Source organism: Paralichthys olivaceus, chromosome 2 (assembly GCF_024713975.1).
Source record: "Paralichthys olivaceus isolate ysfri-2021 chromosome 2, ASM2471397v2, whole genome shotgun sequence".
NCBI classification, from domain to species: domain Eukaryota; kingdom Metazoa; phylum Chordata; class Actinopteri; order Pleuronectiformes; family Paralichthyidae; genus Paralichthys; species Paralichthys olivaceus.
In genome coordinates this window covers 2,123,109-2,136,038 of record NC_091094.1, presented here as the reverse complement: position 1 = coordinate 2,136,038, position 12,930 = coordinate 2,123,109, and the positions used below count along the sequence as shown (strand labels likewise).

Below are 12,930 nucleotides of genomic sequence, written 5' to 3'. Positions count from 1 at the left end.
TCCATTACTCCTGTGTCCTTTCATCCTCCTTTCTCCTCCATGCCCCCCACATGTCACCTCTCCTTCTTCCCTTTCCTCACCACTCCTCTTCCTCTTTTCATCCCTCCATCTCGCAGGTCATGTCTGAGGTTGTTTGACTAATCTTTGAATGGCTTAGCAACATTTTCATGAAAATTTCACCTCGGCTGCATCTATAATTCAACGTCAGCTTCGCGTTATCAGTCATTAGACACGCACGCACACAAATCTCTACTCACACTCCTCTCCTGCCTCTTCTCTTACACCTTTTCTCCTCCTCCTCCTCCTCTTTCTTTCATCAGTCCCTCATGTTTTCTTTCCCATCTCGTCTCCTCCGCTCTCCTACCTTCTCCCTTTCTCTTGTTCTTCTCACTCTTTGATGTGTCCTCCTCTCTTTTCCCTTTTATCCAGCCATCTCCACTTTCTTCTTCTCCTCGCTGCACACGCTCCCTGTTCTTTTTCATCTTTTTGACTTTTTAATGATTCTGTCCTCTCCTCTCTTTGCTCCTGTCTCATTTTTCTTCCACTCCTCCTTTATTCTCCATCTCTGGATCACTTGCTTCCGTGTTTTTTCATTCCGCGTTTTTCCATTTAGCAACATGCATGCAAAAAAGAGCGCAGCCACATTTTCCATCAGAACCGTAACAAGCCAGAGAATAATCTTTGTTCATTTTGTGTCTGAACCCGACCTGAGTTCGCGTTGAACGTCCGCAGAGCGCTGGACCTCTCACTCGGACATTTGTCTGGAAGCAGCTTTTACTTAGAGCTACTTCAGATCTCAGACAAAAACTGAAAATGTTGTTCATTCACTTTGCATGGGACGACACCATCATGTGGTTCTTTAGCAGTCACTGTTTATCGCTCCATCCGACCGAGATGAACTGCTGCTATAGACAAATACTAGACGAACGAAATCAGGAGTGCAGCTAGAGACGAGTCAGAAGAATCTGGATGAAGTATGGAAGCTTCTTGATATTCGGGAAGATCGTCACATTAAACCAAAAGCTACAGAAATAATAAAAGTAAGCACTGACCCACAATGCTCTTGTGTTTGCTCTTTCTCTGTTGCGACCGCTGACACTCAGGCCTCACAGGGCGTTTCAAAGATGCACCGAGAGGGAGACGCTAAAAATCTCACGGTGGGGTTGAAAGCTTGCTAACGGGATCTTCAGCTGTCACGCTGACAACGCCTGAGTTTGAAGTGAAGAGACATAAATTACAAATGAGACAGAGCAGTCGAGAGGGGATGAGGAGAGGGAAAGCAGATGGAGAGCGGAGGGAGACGAGAGGTTTCCATCTGTTTCCACGTTTCTGCTGAATCAGGGAGGCGGCAGAGTTTCTAAATGTCAGGACTCCTCCTGACTGAGAGCGAGCGAGCGAGGAGGGCTGTGAATGGAGCAAAGAGTGAGAGAGAGGGAGAGAGAGAGAGAGAGCGTGCAGGCAATTTGCATTAATGAGAGTTTACTTGAACATTTTGGCAAAGCCGAAGAGAGAGAGAGATGCTGACAAAGAGACAAGTCAGTCAGTCAGTCAGTCGACTAGTCAGTAAACATGCACACAGCCTGGTTCATCAACAGTCAGACGAGCGTATTCATGAGCTCAGTTGTCAGGAAATCAAACAGCGCAGCCACAAACAAGCAAACAAGAGAGTTTAAAAGGAAGCTGTGCACACGCTGGTTCCTGGCATCGCTCAGCTTTGTTGTCGGCCGGCTGGCAGCGAAGCACCCAGTGTCGGAGCGACTTTGAATGCACCACGAGAGAGCGATTTTGAGAACCGTCCCCGCTCACATCATGATGTAACGTCCCCAAACCTTTGTGTTGGTTCAGGTTCCTTCCCCTGGCTCTTACTTTCACCGTTGTGCTGACGGACAGTTCATCCGGATTAGTTTGATTAGAAACATTTAAAATCAAATCGTCAAATAACCCGGGAAGCCAGGAATGATTTCTGGGTAAGACCACAATAAAGAGAGTTACGGTAGTCGAGTCGAGAGGAAATCATTTCCTCTTAGTTTAACTTATCAAAATTCGTCCAACTGCATTTGGCTGCTGCTTTAAACTTTGATTCCTCCCGATGACGTGCTTCACTTTCCAGAAACATTTTCTTCCTCCGTGCCGCTCTGCTCTCATTTTGGACTCAAGGCCCTGCTGCATTAATACAAAGTGCTGAGGCCTCAGTGAAACCACTGGCTGTCTTTACAATCAGGAAAAATGATGAGTCCGCTCTTTGTTTTCTCCGCTGTGCTCTTCACATTGCTGTGAGCGTCTGACATGCCTTTGGGAAAAATCAGCAAAACAGAGATTAGGGACCGTCAGTCAGACGCACCGCGGTGTCGTCGGTGTTTCATACATTTGAAGCAGCTTTTAAATTATTTATATTGTAAAACATTTATGACTTTGACCCAAAACTGACTCAAACACACAAATCAAATATTCAATCAAATTATTTCTCTTTGATATTTGCTTTCTCCAAATAATTTTTTGCTTCTTGATGTGCGGATTGTCTTCCTGGGACTAACTCAGGGAACGTTAACGGTATAAAATGGATTTTACATTTTGTCCTTTTCCCCCCAGAGGACGCCAGAAAATTCATATTCTGTCGCTCTTACACAAACCCTTCACCCAAACCACGATCTTTGTGATCTTTCCCTCCCCAAACCTTTACCATAGGAACACGAGAACATATAAGGACGAACAGCCGGTACGTGGGCGTTGACGTTTCAAGACTCAGGCGTCTGGTGGTCAAACAGTTAAAGCGCAAACCACATGACTTCAAGGTTTCCACAGCACAATCCTGCTGCTCGTCATTCACGTTACTCATCTTTACAGACGATCAATGGAAGCAAAAGCCTTAGAAAAACACTCCGAGGTAAATGACGGGTAAAGACTCAACATAAAAAGAAATGATGAAGGCCAAGATCCAAAGAAAAAACTGAATCTGTCTTCAAGACACTCAATGTGCTGTGAAAAGAATTATCTCACTAGAACATTAATGTCACTTCATATCATTATCTTCATTTAACCAGGAAAGGTCCAGTGCAGATAAAATAAGATAAAATATGATAATCCTTAGCCAGAGACCTACAGTTACATGTTTCTAGTTTTTCCTCTCACTCCTTCCACCGTTTGCTTCTCAGACCAAAGGCTTGAATTTTAAAACACAGACTTGAGAACATGTAGTTTCAACCAATAAGGATTTCTGGGGTCTGGTAACGATATTAATAAGTAAAATATATCTGATTCTGATTCATTAAACCCTTATGACAAAAATTGTAATCAAGCCTTGACATTTTAAAGTGAAACTTTATTTAAAAAAAACTATGAATTAAAGAAAACAAACCACAGAGGAATAAAGAAAATATCGTTTATACACGTAAAATATAAATGCACATGTTTGTTTTTTTGTAAAATAAAAGCTTTTAAATAAAGTAAATGTTGACACCAATATGTCTGGCTCATTTCATTAGATGTTATCGGATAACCCTTCTATTAGTCACAATCTAGTTTTGGGACCGGAAATATGAAATAAAAACACCGTCCAGACTGAAGTTTTATTCTTCAGATATAATCAACCATCCTGATTTTCTTATTTTCAGCTCATCTTCACTGAATACAGACGGTTTACTGGAAAAGAGTTCGAATTCTCATGAGTCTGGCGGTGATCAGCGGGAAAAACGACGCCATGAGCAACACAAATGCAAAATCTCTTCTGTAATGAATGAAACTGTTTTCAGTGAGAATGAGAAAGAAAATATAGAATTCAGAGGCTCCTGAGCTGCTCCACATTTTCCTTAATGTGTTAAAAACAAGAGCCTGAAGCTCCAGCAAATGAATCTCTGTGTAAAACCGCCCGAAGCTTCTCTGGTGGGTTCTTACAAACCACATATACACAGTGAGCACGGCACAACTGTACAAACATGTGGCTCCAGATTAACATTCAGACCTCCGTCGACACCATCACAATAAAACAATGAACACTAGTTCAGTGAAAAACAAACTGCAATACATGTTCTTCAGCGCAACATCGTTTATTTTCCTCATTATTCGCTCAGTCCACAAGGAAACGTCCACAACAGCAACAAAGACAGAGACAAATCCACCTCTCACACAAAGACAGTCTTAGTTTTAAAAACCCCGTGTTTGTAGGATCGCGTCTCGAGAGAAACATTCAGAAAGATGCCGACTGACCCGGAGAGACACGAGGAGGAGGAGGAGGAGGCTGAAGCGAAACTGAATTCACCCTGCAGCTCTACTGCTGCCGAGAATCTCAGAGGAAACGCTGGACGTCCGGGTCACCTGTCGCCACAGCAACACGTGCAGGTTTTTAGCAGCGGATGCGACTGAATTTGAAGTTTGATTGTTTAAAAAAAACTGGACTTTTCCGCACAAAGCAGGAGAAGTTTGAAGGAAACTGTAGAATGAGTCGTGGACGCGCTAAGCTGCGGAGAAAAATGTTCCGTGCATGATATTCTGATGAAGCAACCTTGAGTCTGACTTAACAAAGGATGCGAGTTCGGCTAAAAGCATCTGTTGAAGTGTTGCATGAGAAAGTCTCAATGGCTTGATGCACTGCAGGACTGGGACATTCAGTCGTCTGAGGAGAATTCACAGGGACATGGGCTTTATCCTCTTGTGTGTCAGTCTGTAAAAGTTCTGCTGAGTTATAAAAGCTCCTGAAACAGGATTCCTGACAACACCGCTGCACCAACGTTATGTCACATGACATTTGCATGATGCTCGTCTGGCACACCCTAAAAAAAACAAGAGCGGAGTCTGACATCTCCTACACTAACCCATCAGGACCACCAGGACCATCAGGACCATCAGGACCACCAGGACCATCAGGACCATCTCGACCATCAGGACCCATCGTCACCTGACAAACATTTTGAAATTATATCCAGGTTTGGGTCGTGTTGGCTCACACTGCACTCGACATGATTCCTTACGTGCCCGTTATCAGGGGAAACATCGATTCTCAGGCGAGTTCGAACCCAAAACACAGAGCGCAGGTTCGTGTTGATGATACTTTTCTCTGGCTGGGACGAGTTTGGACAGAAAACTGCGGCCCGAGCTGCACTCTTACCTGCAGCTGCTATCTAGTGACTGACAAATCCAAACAGAGTGGGTCAGCTGGCCAATCAGAGCAGACTGGGCTTTACTGTGAGGGGGGGGGGCGTGTCTTAAAGAGACAAGCGTTTCAGACAGAGGCTGAAAAGAGGAGCTGCAGCGATGGACAGTTTGAGGACACCAATAGAGCGAGCACCTCCTACACGGAGGCTTGGGTCCTCCTGCAGTGACTCAAGGTTTGTTTGACGACATTAAATAATGAATGATAAAGTAATTAAACGAAACACAATCTACACTAAGTTGTTTTTTTTTTACACCATCACATGTTCAGCCTCAGATTTTTTATTTTTTATTTTAACTTGACTTCTTGCTGCTAAAGAAATATGCAGTCATGTTGGAAACGTGTAAATAAGCAACAGAAATCAATATAAAAATCCATTTTCTTCAACATGGAGAAGCAACACTGCCTCGTGGCAACTGTGTGTGTGTGTGTGTGTGTGTGTGTGTGTGTGTGTGTGTACGGCCAAACTGAACACCACACAATCCTGCCCGGCACGAACACTAATGAGATTCTACAGGTGGAGTCAAAGTGCAGCAGCTTCTATTCATTATCAGCACAGAGCTGCTCAATAATTAACATGACCAAGTTAAAATCTGCTATTATTTATTCATCCATGTTTTCATGCGCCTCGTTTTTATCAATACAGCTGCCTGGACGGACACACACACACACACACACACACACACACACACACACACACACACACACACACACACACACACACACACACACACACACACACACACACACGGTCCTGGCGGTTTGTATTTTCACTCAGCTGTGTGTTTACTCGTACTATCGTGTTTTACATGTACCTGGACTCATCCAACCTAATTCTTCAGCTCAAAGTTTCTCCGTTTGTGTTTCAGCGTCACGACCTTCTGCAGAGACAAGCTGTGCATTTACATATCGTTCCCTCTTAAGGTCTTAATTCGACCGTGTTCACAAACAGTTGCTTATTCGAAGCCTCGACAGTCACACAGACAGGTTAGCATTTATCCGGAGTCGAGTTGAGTCCATTAATCTGAATCTTTTAGCTCCGTTTTGGTTCTCAACCGACTCCGGAGGGAAATGTCCGGCTCTTTAGCTGCTAAATGTTCCGCTACGTTCACCAGCTGCTCTCGACCCGGACCAGTCTGATGTTTGGAGCCAAGCAGAAAGTGAACACTGGATTTTTAGAGCCAGCAGAAAAAGACACACGAAGAAGCTGAACTTCTGACTCTAAAATGAGTCGAACGTCTTAGAGATCGGGTCAGAAACAGGCTCAAGTCTTAACATTCTCACCGATCCTCACCGGGTGGAATCTGTTTGCGTCGAGCGGTAAAGGCAGCTGAACATCCTCCTTCTCGCCTACTTTTTATTCGTTTGCTGTGAAATCCTATATCAGCAACGATGAAGACACTTGACACCCAAGTGGGAGAAGTGGGTTTTGCCTCAGTACAAACTGAAATGAATGGGGAACATAATTAAGCTCGGTTGCACCTTAAGTCTCAGCAGAGCTCCACACATCTTCAACCAGAGCGTGGGTCTAATCAGCCACAGTAATTGAAAAGTGTGGAACTCCTGTAATATGTAGAATATTAATTAGTGGAGCCTTAAGTAGTATCTGATGTGTGGAACTAAAGTAAAAAAAAAAGTGTTTGCCAAATAATTGCTCTGGGAACACGAGTAGTTGAAACATCTTTTATAAGTGAGCTTTGTTCCACTACAAACAAAATAAAAATCACATCAGCCTCCAAACAAAGCACGTCAGCACACACACACACACACACACACACACACACACACACACACACACACACACACACACACACACACACACACACACCAAGATCATAAATCTACTTATAGATGCTGTTTGAGTCAAGTAAAAAAAAAACACAGCAGCAGCTTCACTGATCTTATTCTCACCAACAAGTCGATTGGACCCCAGACGTTCATTTCTGATTTCAACCGGAAATCAACAAATCTCACGATTCAGTCTTTTCATGAACTGATTTAATAAAGTTGAATCACCAGCGTGTGTTTCCCTTTAACCCTCCAACACAGTGAATCAAAAACCAACGAAGGTCCTTAAAGTGTTGTAGTTTCACCCACAGAGAGAGAGATGCAATTATCTTTCTGGAAATCTTTTCTTGTCCGCTGCCGCTGCCAAAGAAGAGCTTTCCTGTAGTGTAGCATTAGCCGCAGGGAGCTAACATGTCAGCGATTTGGCAAAATTTCACGCTGGTTGTGTTTTTTTTTAGAGGAAGTCATTCTTGTATATTCCTACTTTTATATTTTTATTTGTGTTCTAGATAATACTAGATAGTTAAAGTTGTATACCATTCATGTTCTGTATTTGTAGGGGGGAGGGGTTAACCTGAGCCATGATAACAATCATCACTTGCATAAAGGGTTAGTCAACTGGTTCGACATGTTGTAGTCGTTATTCTGTTTAAAAACACAAAGTCCAGGTATCAGACATGAAAACAAATATCTGAACATCTATAATATTTTCAGCTAAAAGTATTTAAACCTCTTTATTCCTCTGACTTTTTATTTCAGCTTCATCAATGAGCGATCTGCAGCGCTACAAATAAATCTGACTTCTCCATCCGAGCCTTATTTCCAGTCTACTACACTTCATCCAAACGCCAGAGCAAATGTAGACACGGCAAAGTTCAGGGTGAAGGGTTTATACGAGCAGGGCATGTCATGGAAATATTTCCCAGCATGCAGTGAGGGTGCAGATCTCTGGAAACAAGGAGCAATAACCTGTCAGCTGATATTTCGCATAACAGATGCAGGACCGGACATGACAGTTACAAACTCGACCTGTCAGCTCCTCCTGGTCTGCATCATGGGGAGCGACAGTGAAAACAGGAGGGGTGTGTGTGTGTGTGTAGGTGTGTGTGTGTGTGTGTAGGTGTGTGTGTGTGTGTGTAGGTGTGTGTGTTTGACACAGAATCTCAACATTCAGGCACAAACTGTCCCAACAGAAATATGAGAAGGTCCATGGATGTCTGAGCAACAACTGCCCACTGTCCTCATCATCATCCTCATCATGGTGTTCTGTCATGCTGCATGTGCAATGTTCAAGTTCAAGAGAAATTTAAATCCCATTTGGCTTTTATAAAAAAAAAAACAGAAGAATAAATTGGACAAAAATCTAAATACACAATACAAATAGAAGAAAAGACCAGTTCTCAAAATGAAAAGAAAAAGGAGACAATAAAAATATAAGAGAAACAAATAAATCTAAAATAAAATTTAAAAAAAACAGAAGATGAGTTTTCCTGATATTTAGATTTGTGCAGGTTTTGTTGGAGCAGATGAAGCAGCAGGTGAAAGCTCCGGTAAAGAATCGCAGGACCAAACAGACAATAAATCCAAGCATCCGCTGAATCAAAATAAAAATGAAGGAAAACAACCCAGCAAGAAAGAAAGAAAGAAAGAAAGAAAGAAAGAAGCGAGGAGAAGTGAGATGTGACCTACCAACGCAGGAGGGAAAAAACTGAGGCTGGAGCGAGGAGGAGCGCAGCGGCCAGTGCGCAGGAGGTTCTCGGCTCAGTGTGCGCTCGGTTACCGGGCTGGAGCTCCGACTGCGCGCCGGCGAGTGGGGCGGGGATGAAAAGCAGAGGAGCCGACTGGAGCGAACCACTGAGCCCCGGCTGAGAGGGGGGGGAGCCCGGGCTGCAGCCGCGGGAGCTTCGTGCGTAATTCTGGCACCAAGCAAAACAACAAAAACAAAAAAAAGCGCACAGACAGAACCAGAGAGACTCTTTTTAAAAATCTGATCCAAACATCAGTTCAGTAAAGAACCTGGTTTCTCAAATGTGATATTTATCAGGAAGCTGCTTTGATTCTGGAAATTAAACCCGAACACTTTGATTGTTTTTATTGAGGAAACATCAGGTGATTGTTTCAAACTCCATATTCTCCACGTGCCTGTTCACCTCGTCCCCAATAAAACAGTGGTGATGCGTGAAGGTGCGCGCGTCCTGCTCCATTAACTTCCTGCTGCCGGTTCCTCCATTCAAACAGATCTCTGGTCCAATCAGCTGTTAAATACCTGATGATGTCACAGTCACGTGACTCTACACGATCAAGCTGGATGGTGGGAAATTTATTTTATTTATTCTTGAAGTAAATATATTTGTATTTGGAGGGAAATTAACAGCAATTGGATAAATGAGCAGAATAGAACGTTTAACTTTTCAAATGAAGTGACGGCATTTCATTTTCTATCAGTCCCCTCGTTAAACCACATTTAAATACACCAGATCCAGATGTTTGTTTGGATCGGCATCACATCGCACACACTCATAAATATCACCATGACACATACAGGACCATGTTCAGTGCTACTACAGTTTAAAACTAATAACAGGTGGAGGAAACTCTCAGTTTCTATCCCAGTGAATGTGATTAAAAACAAACAAGTGACCAAACTCAATTTATTTTTCAAGCTTCAGTATCGTTCCTCTCTCTCTCTCTCTCTCTCTCTCTCGCTCTTTTAAATGAGCACTTAGCTGTTAATGTTTTTCCATTAACCTCGTTCGCGTCTCACTCATCCTCTGTCGGGTCACATTTCAGATCCCGCAGCTGTTAATGGAAACAAGGTTAGTTCGTTTTTCTCTGTTTTCTTTAAAGCGTTTCTCCTCCAACACCTTTAGTTTTGCTCCAACGTGAGAAACAAACAAACCACCGAGTTGTTATTTATCACGATGGAGATGTGTGGAAACATCTGCATATTAAATAATTAAGTTTAAGGTTTTTTTTTTTGGTTGTTGCCAGAAGCTGCTCACATCTGTCGGCGTCAAGTTTTATCTAAATCCAACTGTCCAGAAACGTTTCGCCGAAACACTGATCACCTTCACAAAGGGACACGAGCGTCCCTGTCGTCCAACCTGCAGCAGATGGGACAGGTGAGAGACGCTCGTACGCTTCAACCATTCTGCAGATAGAAAATAAGAAAATGTGACATTACCATTTCTCTGTGGGTGTAAACGTTAAAACGTAAAGCAAACATCTTCACCAGTTTGACAACACGAGCACAGCGATTGAAAAACTCTGCAACAAAATGGAATACGTTGAGAAATATTTAGGGTTTGTCAATAAAAAAAAAAATCTTATCTTGGAATGGAAAAGAACGTTTTTTTTAAAAAAGTCTTCGTCTGGATCTGCAACAAAAGTTCATGTCCCCTCCCTTCCCCCGAGTCCGGTGGAATTCCCTTCCGCCGATTTTGTGTAAACCAACAAACACACAGGTGAAAACTTCTCTCACTTATCTCTCCCATCAGTTTGCAGCAGCAGCCTCACTTTACTTTCTTCTCTTCACCGTTAACTCACCTTATCTCACCCCAGCTGCACAAACCTCAGCGATCTGGGCGGAGACGTAATCACCTTCTCTCCTTCATTAGTCCCATTAATGCGTTTTCCACAAACAGTGAAGAGGCAAGAAAATCTCCCATCTTTTCTCCCCTGAAAGCTTCCTAACAAGTTCCTGCTGATGCGTCTGACTTGAGCTTAATGAGCTGAGGAGACGTTGTGTGAGAATGTGGGCTTCGTCTTTCTCTCGTCATTAAATCCGCGTTAATTCCTCGCAGAAAGTTTTCAAGTTCAGCTCTCTACCGCTGACGTGAAGACGAGTCGAAGGGAAACACACGTGAACGGGGTCGGAGCGGAGGGGACTGTGGAGAGAATGTTCGGCGGCTCAAGTGAAGCCGAAGTGTCTTGATCGCCCCCTGGTGGCTGGCTAGAGTATGGGACACGGGCCAAATACAGTACACGGTAGACGAAGGTGGTTTCTGTAGTTTTCATCAAACTGATGAGTGTTTGATTTATCAATGTAAAACGTGATGATTGACAGATGACTCTCGATTGGTGGGACCTTCGCTACTGTGGCTCCACCCCCTCCCCCGATCACTGTTTTGGCGTCTTCAGCACAAGATGGCAGCGTTCGTATATTCCGGCTTCTCTCTGGATGGTGGGAGGAAGTGGAAACGTGTCTTCATATACAGACGATGGCTTGAATATTCACATCACGTTGCAGAATCTGAAAACATGTTTTCCCGTGCGTTGACATGACAAGAATCATTTGACATTCCCAGTTACACGTGATTGAAATTCACCGATTTTATCTGTCTGGGATTTATCGAAATGTCTTGATGCTCAATTCCAAAGTGTCTTTTGAGACTAAAACCACACTGGAACGGTTTAAACGTTGACAATAGAGAACACATGCTCGCACACACACAGACACTGAGCACATTATACGTTATATGTCAGCAAACATTCATGTGAGCGAGACTTTTATTATCTCGGCATGTAGCTGAGCTGAGCCTCCGCCGATGTGACAGGTTAATTTTCTCCAGCTGACCTTTTCATAGAGCACAGTCACTGATAAGCTCAGGTAGAGAACTGAGTTATTCCCCCGTTGAAAACAAGCTTCTTTTGTCCAGTGTTTAAAAAAAGCTCATATCCACGTGCGTGTAATGTGATGCACTAGTTTTTTAATCTATCTCAGTACCCTTTCTCGTCTTTAAACTAAATGTACGGTAAAAAGGTGAAACTAAAATTTAATTTTCATGAAAGGAAATCGATGATTTCACCAAACGAACCTTGGAACTGTATAATTGAACTGTAACGAGAAAAACAGAGATGAGCAACAAATATGAAATCAGTCACTGGTTTCACACAAACCTGGAGTTGTAGTTTGAAATCTGTGACCAAGTCGGAGGCGGCTCTACTGGGAATCAAACCCTGAATCACGGCGGTGGGACTGAGCCCGTGATCCGTAAGTGTTAAGCTTTACACAAAGGGCTGCAGAACTCAGGGTCAGACACAAAGCTGCAAAGTATTTCTAAGCTGTGCCTCAAATCTAAGGCTGCGTCCTTTGGAGGCAGCATTTCAAGACCGGCAGACGATTCCTGAACATTGAGGGACCCAACAGGTCGATCCCTCTCAGGCCAACCTATCCCAGGATCCATTGCAGGCCGGTGACGAAGCTAAAGATACGATTGGCTGAGCTGCCGTGGCTCCAGGGATCCAACTACCAGAGTTAGCAAACATCCAAACGTGTGCAATCATCACACTAAGACACACGTTTCCTACTTTTGATCTGTTGATTTGTTTCCATGTCGACCATTTTAACGATTTCTTAAGTGGAAGGAGAGATTTGTTGATTTAAAGATGTTCAGCAGTCACATCCATGCACCTCCGTGTTTTTATAGGAGGTGGTAGAATTTTGTTCTGTTAAATTTCAGTAAATTTAAAGCCTCAAAAAGAACATTGAAGAAATGAGTGAGTGAAAATGTCTGTGCTTGGTCCACACACACACACACACACACACACACACACACACACACACACACACACACACACACACACACACACACACACACACACCTGCTGTTTTAAAAATCTTCAAATGTCAGTGCTTAGAATTTATGACTCAGACCTTGGAGAAGACTCAGCCTGTATAAATGGAACAGACCTTGTATGTGTATGAAAATGTATCAGAGGCTCAGATCAACACACACGTGCTGATTCTCTCTATCACACACACACTCACACACACACACACACACACACACACACACACGCTCACTGGCTTGCATTTTACACACAGAAGTTTTGGGACAAACTTTTTCACGAGTCCAATGAAAATCCAGTTTGATCACTGGACTGTTTTTGGAAAGCAGACGGAAGCTTTTCCCAGTAAGAAGAAGCAGCCTGTCCACCAGCTGCTTCTCTAAATAATCAGCATTAAGCAACGTGCAGTCCTGATTTTATTATGT

General features: G+C 43.3%; 1 protein-coding gene across 4 annotated transcripts in view; it reads right to left on the bottom strand.

Annotated features, from left to right (window-relative positions):
* The window catches only part of raly (RALY heterogeneous nuclear ribonucleoprotein), a 98,127-nt gene extending 88,971 nt beyond the window's left edge, over positions 1-9,156 (bottom strand). For all 4 annotated transcript variants that reach the window (XM_069531449.1, XM_069531437.1, XM_069531444.1 and 1 more), the window contains exon 1: positions 8,624-9,156. The gene's annotated coding sequence lies outside the window, so the exon portion shown is untranslated. The remainder of the gene's footprint in view (positions 1-8,623) is intronic.
* Between the last annotated feature and the right edge of the window lie 3,774 nt (positions 9,157-12,930).